Below are 13704 nucleotides of genomic sequence, written 5' to 3'. Positions count from 1 at the left end.
CAATGCTACATTTTTGCACAGACTGAAAACGGTGGTCGGTTTTCTAAACACGGCTTTCAAGTAAAAGACATCTCATTCTGTGATGAGTGTAGTGGCTAATTTTCAGAAACAGAAACATGATTGATTAGGTTCTTAAGCAGCAGGGTTAGTGATTTCCCATTTAATAATTAGACCAACAGAAAAAAATGCATTACTTAAAATTACAGAAAACAATTATTTTCCTTTTTCATCTTTGATAATTGTAAAGTGTGATGTACATACTTCTATTCAATCCACCTCTTTGTTAAGTTACCTTTCTCTTCAATTACAGCTGAAATTCTCTTGAAATATGGCTCAGTGAAACTTGACATATTCATATTGTCGGTCTGGACAAGAAACCGAAGAAGTCTTGCAAAAACATCTCAAGTTTTTCACAGCCTCCGTTTTTTTCTAGGGTTTCCCTGCATTTAACTCCATCTAACTTCTCATAAAGTCTGACCAGCTTCCTTGTTTCTGATGAAAAAAGCATTCCCACAGCATGATGCTGCCACCACTATTTTTCATAGGCATGTTTTGCCTAGGGTGTTAGTTTTCTCACTCACAGAGCATTTTGTATGTATTGTCAAAGAAATGTATTTTGGTCAGTTGACCAGACCAATGTCTTTTTCATCCATGTGTTTATTGCTCGCTTCATGTGTTGTTTCAAACTACCATAAATCTAACATTTACAAAGGGGTTTTTGTAAATGTAGTTATTCTTGTCATGCAAAATAATATTGAGATTGTACAGTAGAGAAAAATGATGCTTGAATGTAGATACTGATATGTGAGCTGATAAACTCAGTGAGATTAGAGGAGCTCTAATCAGCATGATGAATGAGTCGACTGACATTGAGGAACATTGCTTAACGTGATGTACTTGAACTAAATTGGATTAATGACCTGATTCATTTCTTAAGTAGGGGTGCATCAATTTATCAGCCAGCCGATTTCTTAATTTTGAGAGATCTGTGATCAGCAGAAACTTAGATGTGAAGCTGATCTTATCCCCCAGTCTTATGCACAGATCTCAGCAAAGGTCTAAAAATCACCCACTGTCCGTTCCTGCTCTCCTGTGAGAAAGGTTTGACTGATAATGATGCCAGGTCATGTCTACACATTTGCAGCTAACAATAGTCTCCTCCATGGGCTGCCACCTTATCGTGGTGGAGGGGTTTGAGTGCCCCAATGATCCTAGGAGCTATGCTGTCTGGGGCTTCATGCCCCTGGTAGGGTCACCCAAGGCAGACAGGTCCTAGGTGAGGGACCAGACAAAGTGCAGCCTGAAGACCCCAATGATGAGTAAAAACATTGGACTTGGTGTTCCCTCGCCCGGACGCGGGTCACCGGGGCCCCACTCTGGAGCCAGGCCTGGAGGGGGGGCACGATGGCGAGCGTCTGGTGGCCGGGCTTTTACCCATGGAGCCCGGCCGGGCTCAGCCCGAAGAGGAAACATGGGCCCCCCCTCCCATGGGCCCACCACCCGTGGGAGGGGCCATAGGGGTCGGGTGCACTGTGTGATGGGTGGCGGCCAAGGGAGGGGACCCTGGCGGTCCGATCCTCGGTTGCAGAAACTGGCTCTTAGGCCCACCGAAAAAATAAAAATAATAATTCTGAGTTTAAAGTCAGAATTCTGAGTTTAAAGTCAGAATTCTTAGATTAAAGTCAGAATTCTGAGATTAAAGTCAGAATTCTGAGATTAAGTCTCAGAATTCTTTTTTTCTTTTTTTTCCGATGGCCCTAATACTCTTCTGTACTGCTGAAATCAGAATTGACAGGTCAGTTTTTTTAAAGATTGGTCAGAAAACTGCAATCGGCGCACCTCTATTTCTAAGTACTAGTTATTATTCTGAATACTCTGTAGTTTGTGGTTGCAGCAGCAAAAAGTGTTTTTTAATACTTTTTGCACAGTAAAAAACTAATCTAGTACACCAAATAGAGCCTTAAAATTCTTCACTTTAGTTTTGTTGGTGTTATCAAAATGAAGAATGGCTTTAGGCATAAACCAACACACTTCACAAACTAACGTAATTATTCAAGAATATGACAAAATAAGAAACCTTTATGTCTGCTGTAACTTTTGCTTCTATCTCCTATAAATTTAAACACTTTGAAAAAAAAAAAAAAAGCAACATGGTGCTGAGCCTGTATGGATGTTAGAGTGAGAAACAAGTGGTCAGCGCTACCAGTCTGACAGGACCAACCAGCAGGGTAAGAAAGCAGGAAATACCCACACGTGGCACATCTGAAGGGTTCCAGTCACATAACGTCACCAGCCTCACCTTTAACCTTTATATCCTGACAAACCTGGTGACCTCTTGGAATGAACTCATCTCCTTCTCCACCGTGGACTCTTAATTTGTTGGTTCTCTCCGGTGAGGCCTGTTGCCTTTGCTGGAGTTGGCATGTTAGACTCTTGCTCTTACACCATCCACTCCTTCCAGATAAACACACGCCCTGGTTTAATCATTCTCAGTCATAATACATAACAAATTTGTAAAGCTTAGGGGTTTGGAGGGTCGTTACTGTTGCATTTGCCTGTGAGAAGAGCTTGTTTCCGCCCGGAGAAGCCGCTTTTCTGTCGGCTGAATGTCGCAAAAGGCTGCTTTAGTATCACAGGGAACAGCTGCTCGTCCCTTGTGTGCCTCTCTCACATTTAACACATGAGCCCTAATCCTCTGTGGCTTCAGAGAGTGACAGCCTGCTGTATCTCTCGGACGCAGAGACACATGCATGACAATTTCGTGGACTCACTCCTGAGGAGCCCACTTTGTCCGGCCAGAGCACAGAGGCTCCGTTGTGCGACCCCCAGGGACCGCGCAGCAGCCAGAGCATCAGTAATAAGCCCCAACACAATGACAGGTTTCACAGAGACAGAGCCGCGGCTCTGAGTCAACAGAGGAGACGTGAGCCTCTGCCAGCATGCCGCTGTCTGAGCGGGGGGCTTTCTTGGTGTGGAGTTGCAGGACATGCGGTGATTCACTTGAGCGAGGAAAAGTCGCACAATAAACAGCGGGCCATTCATGGCCTGAGTTACTGAGTGTACTGTATAATAGTTCATCAAACGATCTGAAATTAAACAGCTCTTTGTGGATTTCCTTTTCTTTCCTTTTTTTTTGGTCTGCTGTCCTCTGAGCAAATTCATTTTGACTGGCAGTAAATTAGGTCTGTTACTGATCTCATTCTTAGTCATAATACATAATACATTGTAAAGCTTAGCTTATAGAAAGTAATCGACTTTGTTTTTTTTGTCTCATGGTTTTTCCATCTCACAAACAGAAACTTTAACACAAAAAATTATGTATGGTTTTATTAATAACAATCCTCCAAAAATGTGGCATGTGAAACTTGGTGGTGGCAGCATCATGCTTTGGGAATGCCTTTCTTCAGCAGGGACAGAGACGTTGTTCTTTTCCACCGTTTCTCACCCCCCTTGCTGTGTCAGGATAAGAGACTGAATTATTGTAAAGATTTGATTTAATCTTCGTTTAAAATATAAAATTACAAAGAATCACATTACAGGGGCACTTTTTTCACTACAAAGTAAGTATAGATGAACAGACCAATGATGTTTTAGAGTCTGGGTGGGAAAATGTTTTTTTGTGAGCTCAGGCTGGTGACATGAAAATCATGAAACTTTAATGTGGTGACAGTCTTTAGTCAGAGGCTTCTTTAGATGTGTGGCGTGACTGACTGCTGCTGTAGATACATGCTGCCCCACTGCACCGCCAACAACATCCTGAACATAAAATACCTTTCAAACAAATTAAGGAATTTAAAATACATTTTGGTTTCATTTCATTTTATTTATGTAGTTTTAGAAAGTGGGATCAGCAAATGTCCTCCAGATATAAAAACTGATTAGTTCCAGTGTACCATTTATTGGATCTATCATCCGTCTTGTTTGCCATCCTAATCTGCCTCATCATCACCCTCAGCTTCATCCCTCCCCTGAACACGCACACGCACCGGCGCGGTGCGCCCTCGTGCGCCGCCTGCCCTTTAAATGTTCCTACTGCCGATTTCTTTACGGATGTTTTCTCCGTCCCTCTTCCACCCCATCTTCAACGCGGAAGTCAGTTACGCACCGCCTCACACAGCTGTTAAACTAAACAAATCGTCGTCACTCAGTAGCCCAACGCATCGGTGAGTCTCTTTGTGTGTGTTTTATGGTTTTGAATATGAACTGAGGCTTTGTCCAGTGACTGCGTGTCCGCTGCGCCTCTGAGCTTGATTAAATCCACCCGGAGGCGACTGAGCTGAGCTGAGCTCCGTCTGCCTGTCGGCGGTCCGCGGGGTTCGGGGATGTGATGAGTGTATCACGGCTTGTTAAGGGCGCACAGACAGTCGGTCTCCGCAGCCTCTTGTCGTTAAGGTAGGAAAATTCAATTTAACAGGACCGCTCTGCAGCAGCGTCGCTCTTTGTGTCAGTTCGCATGTCTGTCCCTAACGAATTTACGAGCGGAGTTTGTTCATTTAGCGTGCGGTGGTTGAGCCACGACACAAAGACATCTTTTTTTTCCTTCTTCTTCTTCTTCTTTTGTTTTCTGTAACCACTCGAGATCACATCGAGATTTCGACTTGGTTTATGGTGGCATTGTTAAGCAGCCTGCTGTCTGTGTTTGGAGTCAATACTGTCATAGCGTGCGTTTCTGTGGAAATTTATTATATTACAGAGTCTGAGCTGAGGATCAGTTGTTCTCAGTGTACTTGCTATTCACTGTTAAAAGGGGGACTGTTTCCCCTTTTTAGTAAAAATAATTAGTTAAATATCTAATGAGGCGCACTCGCCACCCCAGTGTTGTCTCATTATGGACCATAATAAAGCTTGAGAAGCGCCCTGCATAGCTACACTGTTGCAACATAATGCAGCCATTGAAAACAAAAGGCTATGAGCTGGGATTCCAGTTTTTTCCCCCTCTCTGCTTGAATCCAGTAGCGGCACAATAACAGGATATCGGACACAATTTGACTTTCTTGAGTGGTGCATAAATGGGAACTAGTGCTGGCTTTAATTTAAGATTGCTTCTTGTTCCTGTTCTCTCTCTCTCTCTCTTGTGGTTGCAGAATCAGCTTAGGAGATGCGGCGAATCCAACCGAAAATCAACCATTTGCCCCTAGGTTTGAATTTTATTTAGATCAGAAAGTGATGGATTTGATAAAATTAGCAATCTTTTTCAGTATTTGACTGATCTGAACAAATCAACAAAAACAACAGTCAGATTCGGATCCCTGGCTTATCTGGTTGATTGGTGGATCTGTAATAATCTACCATTGGCCTGTTCCTTCATCTCACACAGCTTGTGCTCCCTGTACTGCATATTCATGTTGCATTAAGCATTTTTGAAGCGCTGTTGTACTGTAATGCTATGTGCTCTCACTTCCTTTTTTGTACATTACTATTGCATGCATTCACTTTGCTGCTGGTGGTGCAAACCTTTTTTTTTTCCCTTTTTTCTTCTATCAAAAGTGGCATACCGTGGCCTGCAGCCAGAAACCAATTCCTAAAATACAGCCTGTGCTGTGATGCCGGGCTTGGCGTAGAGGGAGGACTAGCTGTGTTTGTGTTACATCACTGTAGCCTTCAGTGACGCCTCTTCCAGTGGTATAAAATACCGAGTGCTCGTTGCAGTTCGACAGCTCAACGTCCTGTTGTGTGCATGAGTTTACTCAAGGATAAGAAAAAGCTTTTTTTTTTTCCTTTTATTTATAGTTCCGCCACCTCGTTTGGTGCACAAAATGAAGATCAGTTGCTTTTTCATAAGCACTCACGATTTTGACATGAAAAGGCTGTTTCAACAAAAGCGATAGGCAGTTTCCTTTTTTTGCCGTTTGAGCCTGAAGCTTATTTTTCTGCGACAAACATAATTAGGAAGGCATTTATTCTCAAAAAAGGAGATTATGGTGTCACATTTATGAGCAACTTTTGTTTTTCTTTGTCATCTTTAAATGTGCGGATACTCAATATGATTACAGCAACTAAACATGCAGACCATAAGATATTTCTGGGACTCTAGTTAGTAAGATGATCCATCAAGATACCTTCTTGTCTCACGTGATAAAAGCCCAACTAGTTCTATCTCTCCAGAAGCTAAGCATTACAGATTGCAGTGACGGTGACTTACAGTGTCATTTATAACCTTTAAATATTTCAGATTTTGTCCTGGTGCAGCTACAGATATGGGTTTATTTCCCCCCTCTTTATTTCTGAGATTAAATTACCCATGAGCTGACGCTTTTTACTATTTTTGTTACAACTGAAGGTAGTAGGTTGCACTGGATTTTATTTAGCTGTATCTGAGTACAGGAGGATAAATACAAATGGATGCCACACTTTTCAGATTTTGATCTGTGAAAAGTTTGGATTACTTGTCATGTAAATCAAATGGATGGCTGTGTTTGTAACATGACAAAATAGGAAAAGAGTGCAAAAGTAGACAATCTTTTTAAAGGAGCCATCTAAAAAATCTTTTATTAGGACTAAATAATGCACATTAATATATTCTTCCCCTGGTTCCTAACTTTTTCCTTTTTTTTCTTACCCTATTGCTGTGTCTTGACTGCGATGGTGATGATGAGATTTCACCTGTTGCGGCCATCACCGCGCCGTGATGTGGTGTCGTCTATTTCAAGACGACGTGAGCCGTCGGCAGTCTCTGAAGTCATCAGTCGCTGTGACAAACCAGCCGCAGAGAGAAAAAGCGAACATAAAGCCGTAGTTAAGATTCTAGGCAGGAGGGAAAGGTGGCTGTTGCTGTTAAGCTTTTCAAACCGCAAGGAAGGAATCTGCAGTCATAATGGACTGTGTCATTATCAGCTGGAAAATAAACTCGTCGTGTCTGTGTAAGGCTTGCGAGGAAAGTAATTTCAAAATTGTTTTATAGTCTGCTCTGGTTTTTACTCTGAAGCTTTTATTGAGTTTTGGCCAGATGGTTTGAAGGATCCCATGTTGTTGTTTTTTTTTTTACTCATCACTAATTTTCTTTTGGTGTTTTTGTCTTTTTGAAACAATGAAGGAGTCAGAGTATATAATTTTTTCCTAAACTGACGAAGACGGAGCAGAGCTTATTTTTCGGGCTGCACATTTCTTGGTCTTTTTCCTTGATGTTGTTTCAAGTAAATTAACACATTAATTTTAACTGCTTTAAGTTAAACCACCATGTCAGAACACACTCACACTTCCTTTTTCTCCTCTGCTTCAAATTCACTTGGATGGAAGGTGTAATAATGTTGCAGGTAATTGCACCACACAGCTACTGCAATTATAAAAACCTTTACCAATCAAGAATATATATATTTTTCTTATTGTGTTTGCGCTTCTATAATTAAGATTGTGAAGTTTCGGAAGCCCACCTGCAGTTTTGCAGCGTGTTAAGCTGCTCTAAGTCCCTGTTGCCTCGCTCTCTGCTTGTTCACTTGTAAAATAATATTGACTAGATTCTCCAAGGCGACAGGAAATTGATGGAGCCAACAAAAGTCAGTTTTCCTGCATATCTCATTCTGCTTTGTGTGTGTGTTTCCTGGATGTAGCTTTTCCTGGACTCTTGGGTCTCAGTCAGTAGTCGGAATAAGAGCCAGTTTTTCACTTTTAATGCTGGACACCTTGTTTTCCTTGAGTTATTTGGACATGCTACAGTCCTGGTTTAAAGAAGAAAAAAATTAGACCCCCTTAATTTTTATTAGAGGAAAAATAAGTAAAATACAATAAATCCGACGATGCATACAAGAAATCCGTGTGTGTGGTTTTGCACACTTGAAGTCAGACGTTTGTACTTGGTAAAGACCAGATAATTTAGTTCTCAAAATCCCAAAACTGTCATGGGGTGTATTTTCTTTTTACAAAGACTGTACTTTAAGGTACTCTATAAATATCTGGCTGTCAAAATTGTACTACTTACTATGCAGACTTGGTGGACCTGTTTAACACAAAGTCTGCCATCTGATCCCATTACGGTAGGGCCATGTCTCCTGCTCGTCTTGTAGCATCAGTGTCTTGCTTGGCTGTAACATAATGACATGATAAAGCAGCCAGAGCGCTCCTCTCTTCTGGTCTGCTCTTCTCCCGTGTCTCCTCCTAGCCGGGTAAGGAATGAGAGTATCGATCCGATCTAATGAGTCCTAATCTTCAATGGATGATGCCATACGTCCTGCAAATTAAACTTCAGAGTAACGCTAATGGATTCGGTTAACAACATAAGTAATGCGGTGAAAGGTCAATGTTTTCGCCGATATATTGTAGAGGATCTTAAGTAGATTTTTGCGTTCCGACTTGCAGCGTGTGCATGCTGTTGCAGGTATTTGCACGCTGCTTGGTTGCAATAAAATTGTAAAGTGTGTGATAAAGGTGAAGGGATGTTGAACTGCTACCATACATCAGTTGAGGACAGGTGCTGGCTCAGCTGAAAAAATCATGGAGTGGCACTGCTGCACTGGAAGTACAACATTGATGTTGTCATTAGAGCTTCCATGCTCACCCAAGGCTTGTGTTTGCTGATAACAGTGGGCCAGAAAGAGGGCATGGAGGTACCCAGTGGTATATAATGGCATTTGTTTATTAAGCTTTTTCTTTTAAAGAGATTTGTCTCTTTAGCTGTGAATTTCAGTGTATCTTATTGGTATTTTATGTGACAGACCAGAACAAAGTAGCACAAAATGTTTTTACCGATACAAATAAGAAATCTAGTGCAGTTCCTTTAGACTATTTATCAGGAACACAGCCAAGAGTTTGGGAATATGATTTTAGAAAATCATGAACTGAATTGGTAAATGCCTATCATAAATGCTCATCACCATCTCTCTCTGTGCCTGACACTCTGTGACCTTTAACTGTGATCTGGGTCAGATGTGGATATTGTTGGTCAGCAAGCTGAATATTTTTGTTGGTATGTAAATTGTAAAGTTAGAATACAATTGTTACTTTTGAAACAGTCCTTTGCATTGTCAGTATTGCGCTCAATCATACTGCGATGAGGATAAATTGTGCACCCTTGGCCGGGAGGCCTATAGTAACTCTGAAAGAGCTGTAGAGATCCAAAACACAGAAAGGAAAATCTGCTGACTTTGCACAAATTTGTTCTCTAGGAAGAGTGGCAAGAAAAAAGCAGCTGACCACAAACCATGGCAGGAGGCACAACCCACATGTTGATGTTTTGGTCAGATTCAACCAAATTAAACATTATAGCCAGCATGCAAAATGCTTTGTGTAGTGGACTCGCCATACTCACCATGAAACATCTTGATGGGGATCATGTATTTCAGGCCAGATGAGGAAGATGGTCAGAGTTGATAGGAAAATATACCCATATTATTTCACTGTAAAAGAAGAAAAAAAAAGAACATTTATAGTTCCAATCCTGCTTACAGTTCAACATTGCTTTGTATTTATTTGTCACACAGCAATAAAATACATTGAAATTTGTTGTTGTTACGTGACAAAATGTGAATGTACGGTTGCAAGGTGCTTTATGTCCTCTCTGTGTTTGTGTCTAAAGATTTTTTTAAGGATATTGTTGTTTTTAGATTACACGGCAAAGAGTAAGTCAGACATTAGACATTTGAGATGTGCTTTGGTTATAAAAGAGACTGCATTTCAATTACCCTTTCATTGGTACTTTTACTGAAGTGTACAATGGCTGGTTGGAGAATATTTGCTGGTGGGGGTGAAAACTCTTTAAAAAAAAAAAACTTGCTTTAAAGAAAGAAAAAAAAAAAAACAGGCACAATTTCCTTACAGCAGACCTGAAACAATGATGAAAAATGAAAGAATATGTGGTACTTTTTGACAATGTATGCTAAAGAGCAGAGGCAGAAGGAGGGACTGAAGATGCCTCTGAGCAGACATGGCAGCAGTGTGAGGAAGCATCAACCCAGCTGCTTCTGCAACACCAGCCGCTTGTGAGTTACTAAAGAGGAACAATGGTTACTTAATTAGGGTGTCTGGTTACTGTCAATAAGGTACAAGCCATGTGTGAAAACATCTAAATAAACGCTCTTAAACTAAGAACAACAAAACTTTTAATTCATAATAAAATTTCTAGTTATTTTTTAGAAATTTTTATTCAGATCTGCTAATGTGGAAGTTTTGAAGTAAACCTATCAGAGACATAGATGAGAACAAAAGGTTTATTATTCAGCTTTTTTTTTTTTTTTTTGCTAGCCATTAAAGAATACAAAGTCCAAACTGCATGTGAGGAGCTTACAAGGCTGGGAATTTCTTTAATTGCTAACTTCTCTTCTTGCTTTGTGGCCTGTCATGAGGGTAGCGGTGTTGACGTTTTTATTATTTGCAGAACGAGAACTTGGTTGGCCTAATCTTAGTTGTTTGAATGTCACAAGGTGCTTGGAAAGTCCGATGTCATCTGAGCCACCGGTCTGCTACAGGAAGAACCACCTGCAACATTCCTCTCTTCTCTGTGTGTCAGTGGTTCTGGAGAACACGAATCTTGCGATGGTTAGAATCTGATTGCAGCCAGGGAACGACCTCCCTCATCGACGCAGCCCCGACCGTAGGGCTCCAGTCAGATTGACTTTCCTCACTAACTAAGTAATCAATCCATTAAATTGAATTTGGAAGCCTGTAGCCTAAAATGTTATGGTGTTCAGTCAAGAGTAATCAGCACATTGTAAAGAGAAAGTCACTGTAGGGTCAACAGGTGTTACATTCCTGACAAGTGCCGGTTACTGAATCTCAAAGCCAAACTTATTTTTAATGCTCTGTTTTGTCTGAAGTTACAGGCATTTTAAATGTGTCGTTTTATAATAGCAATTTACTCCAAAAATATCTGCACAACTGCCTGGAGCTGATATATTTCTGGTAGATCATTCGATTATAATGAAATAACAGTGTTGCCGTTTTATTTTGTTGTAACTGTAACTTAATGAACATGTATTTATTTATTTATTCATTTATTTATTTTTGTTTCAACATTTCAGCTGTGTTCAGTTTTGTAGCTCCTTATAGCTGTATTCATTACCATGGCTAAAACTGAGAAACATGCAACAATGTCTCAAGGGAAAATAGCACAGGCAGCTAAGAAAAAAGTTAAAAGTGGCCAATGTTAGTCTGAAGCAAGTGGCTCATCATCTTTGATATTGATGAGCCACAGTGCTTGCTCAAGTCCCAATGTTGTCTATATAATCCATCCATGTTTTTACTTGTGAGCTTAGCTGCACTACAACAATGACCAAACATTATCATTAGGACACCACAAGCAGGCTCCGTAAGCCTGTCTTCATTTACTTTCCCACATCATCATGATGTTTTGCCCCAAAACAGAGCAGATTTATTTCTTTTTATTGGACACCAGCAGACTCGTTTTGTGTGTTTGACAAAAGGACGCACTAAAAGTGAAAACTAAGTAAATAATTGATACAGGGGGCGTGCTGTGGTGGCGCAGGGGGTTAGCACGCCCCACGTTTGGAGGCCTTGGTCCTCGACGCGGATGTCGCGGGTTCGACTCCCGGTCCCGACGACCTTTACCGCATGTCTTCCCCCCTCTCCTCACCCTCCTTCCTGTCTACCTACTGTAGAAAAAATGCGAGCCACTAGCGCCGCAAAAACTCTTCGGAGAAAAAAAATGGAAAAAAATAATAATAATAAAATAAAATAATTGATACAGAATAAGCATAAAAGACCTGTCAAGATTAAATATAAGAACATTTTGGAGTGTCTGGGAAGTATGTGGATAAAATGCTGACTACAACGTGGAAATGACCCAATTTACAAGGTCCCTGCCTAGGTTCACTACATAGTCGCATTTAGCTTACAGAAAGAGCGCCAAGCCGACAGATAAACAAAGTAACATGTCAGCTGTTATTTCATGAACTGAAAACTAAAAACATGAGGTTAAAGTATTTTTTATTAGTGTTAATTAAAGATCAAGCCTTACTCTCTGTTGTAGTGAGTAAGTACTTAAAGTACTCAAAGCGTTTAAGTACTCTTGCTTGCAGTGTTCAACAGTGTTCAGTCGTCAGAGAAAAATAATGTGCAGGAAGGGCGTCCTCAAACAGAATCACAGGAAAATTCAATAACAAGGCCAGTTTTTGACCCTAGGCCACAGGAACCTTTTTTTTCTTTTTTTTAAGCAAAGGATCGTTCCATTACAACTAATGTTTACCTTCTCTTCTAATCAGCGTTCTGATTTGTCTGCACCCTTCTCCATTAGACTAACTAGCCACTTCTCCGACTGTGACACGGTGACTCAGCTGTGTTTTGCTACTGGATCGAGTACCGGCCTCTCAGACTGTCTCGGTGCCTGGTTTCCTGACATTCAGCACACACACGCACGCACACGCCCACACACGGTTCACTTTTGTTTTGTGCTTCTTCGTGGAGCAGTGCGATGGGCTCCAGCTGCCCACCGGTCCGTAACTCCTTCACAGAATTGGATTGTGACGTGAAGCAGGGAGAAGACAAACACAAGCCAGGAGGACAGACACACTTAGCTCTTGCTGCTGAAGTCAAAACAATTTTTAAGAGTGAAAATGGGTTTTGGTTTCTCCTTCAGTGGTGACTTTGTTGTTTCATTTCCTCATTCCTACGCAAAAGCAGAGCCCCTTTTTTTTATTCACTTGAATGTTGATCAAAAAGAAAGACGCAGTGGTGGTTCTGAATCTATCAAAGTGTTCACGTATTCAGCAAAAAATACTGCTTATTTATTTACTTTAATCTTTGGTTAACTTCATCCTGTTTGGTTGGATTTTTTTCCAGCGCAATTGTTGTGTAAGTTTTTCAAGGAATCAAACAGGAAGGCACCAAATGAATGCCTCATTGCTTTTCAGTGAAATTTGACATCCTACACCATAACCTCCATGACTCACTGTAACAGCATGTTCCCTGGAAAAAAAAAAGAAGAAAAGTAATAATTCAAATTTATGAACACGAACTGGAAGAACAATAGATGTGAAAGTACCAGGAAGAAAGATTTGGGATTTTTGCAAGGTCAAAGTTATTCAGCAAGTTGTCTTGAGATTAGAAATGCTTGAGGAGGCTCTCATTAGGATAGAGGTGTGTAGAATAATAAACAATTTTGTTTATTTTTAACAAAAGTACATTCAAGTGGAACTGCAGATACTCCGATAAACTTTCATATTTTATTAAAACGAGGGAAATTCTGCCATTTCCAGCTTTAAAGGAACTTAAAGTATTCATACTAAAACGTATTATTATATCTGATAAACCAACACATGTTATGCATAATTATGTTCTGCAATTGTACTTACCGCTGAAGGTCTTTTATGTTTGCCTCTATCAGTTTTACACATCTGGAGATCTTTACCAATTTTTTTTTACCAATTTTTACCAATTTTGAGAAGCAAAATCAGAAAAATCATCTTGGATCGGTAGTTTGACAATTTTGTTGCCCCTTATTCTCCATTCAGAACACAGCAGGTTGTACCTGTCAGGGTCCTGCCTAAATCCAATGATCTGTTATTTGTACCTTTAGAGTCAATCTGCTGCTGAAAGGTGAATCATTCTCTACTCTCTCAGCAGGTTTCTGCCAAGATAGCCCCATGTTTTCTCCATCCTTCTTCTGATCAGCTTACCGGTTCCCGCAAAAGAAACAAATCCCTGAAACCTGAGACTGCCACCACCATGTTTCGTGTTGTAGTCACGTTTATTGGCAGAGTTTGTTTTCCAGCCACATTCAGAATTTTATCTGTAGGTCAAAAAGCTCATTTTTCAACT

At 40.6% G+C, this 13704-nt stretch overlaps 1 protein-coding gene across 5 annotated transcripts in view; it reads left to right on the top strand.

The window, feature by feature from the left end:
• Positions 1-4015: 4015 nt before the first annotated feature.
• marchf8 (membrane-associated ring finger (C3HC4) 8) overlaps positions 4016-13704 on the top strand; it is an 83316-nt gene continuing 73627 nt past the window's right edge. For 2 of the 5 annotated variants that reach the window (XM_028006807.1, XM_028006806.1), the window contains exon 1: positions 4019-4163. The gene's annotated coding sequence lies outside the window, so the exon portion shown is untranslated. Of the gene's footprint in view, positions 4164-4200; positions 4393-13704 lie in introns of those variants that run through there. The other 3 variants (XM_028006803.1, XM_028006805.1, XM_028006804.1) reach the window with 3 other exon arrangements.

The sequence above is a fragment of the Xiphophorus couchianus genome, chromosome 22 (assembly GCF_001444195.1).
Source record: "Xiphophorus couchianus chromosome 22, X_couchianus-1.0, whole genome shotgun sequence".
Classification (NCBI taxonomy): Eukaryota; Metazoa; Chordata; class Actinopteri; order Cyprinodontiformes; family Poeciliidae; genus Xiphophorus; species Xiphophorus couchianus.
Note: the sequence above shows the minus strand (reverse complement) of the source record. Positions and strands in the feature narration are given on the sequence as shown.